Source organism: Juglans regia, unplaced genomic scaffold (assembly GCF_001411555.2).
Source record: "Juglans regia cultivar Chandler unplaced genomic scaffold, Walnut 2.0 Scaffold_12432, whole genome shotgun sequence".
Taxonomy (NCBI): domain Eukaryota; kingdom Viridiplantae; phylum Streptophyta; class Magnoliopsida; order Fagales; family Juglandaceae; genus Juglans; species Juglans regia.
In genome coordinates this window covers 1-209 of record NW_023342846.1, presented here as the reverse complement: position 1 = coordinate 209, position 209 = coordinate 1, and the positions used below count along the sequence as shown (strand labels likewise).

General features: G+C 55.0%; 1 pseudogene; it reads left to right on the top strand.

Moving 5' to 3' along the window:
- Nucleotides 1–63: 63 nt before the first annotated feature.
- Nucleotides 64–209, top strand: LOC118345040 (annotated as a pseudogene; the record flags this gene model as incomplete).

Sequence of the window (209 nt, the reverse complement as noted above, 5' to 3'; positions counted from 1 at the left end):
AACCACGGGCGCCCCGGAAACGGTGTGCGCGTTGTTGGTGACATCTTTACCATGATACATAACGACTCTCGGCAACGGATATCTCGGCTCTCGCATCGATGAAGCACGTAGCGAAATGCGATACTTGGTGTGAATTGCAGAATCCCGCGAATCATCGAGTCTTTGAACGCAAGTTGCGCCCGAAGCCATTCGGCCGAGGGCACGTCTGC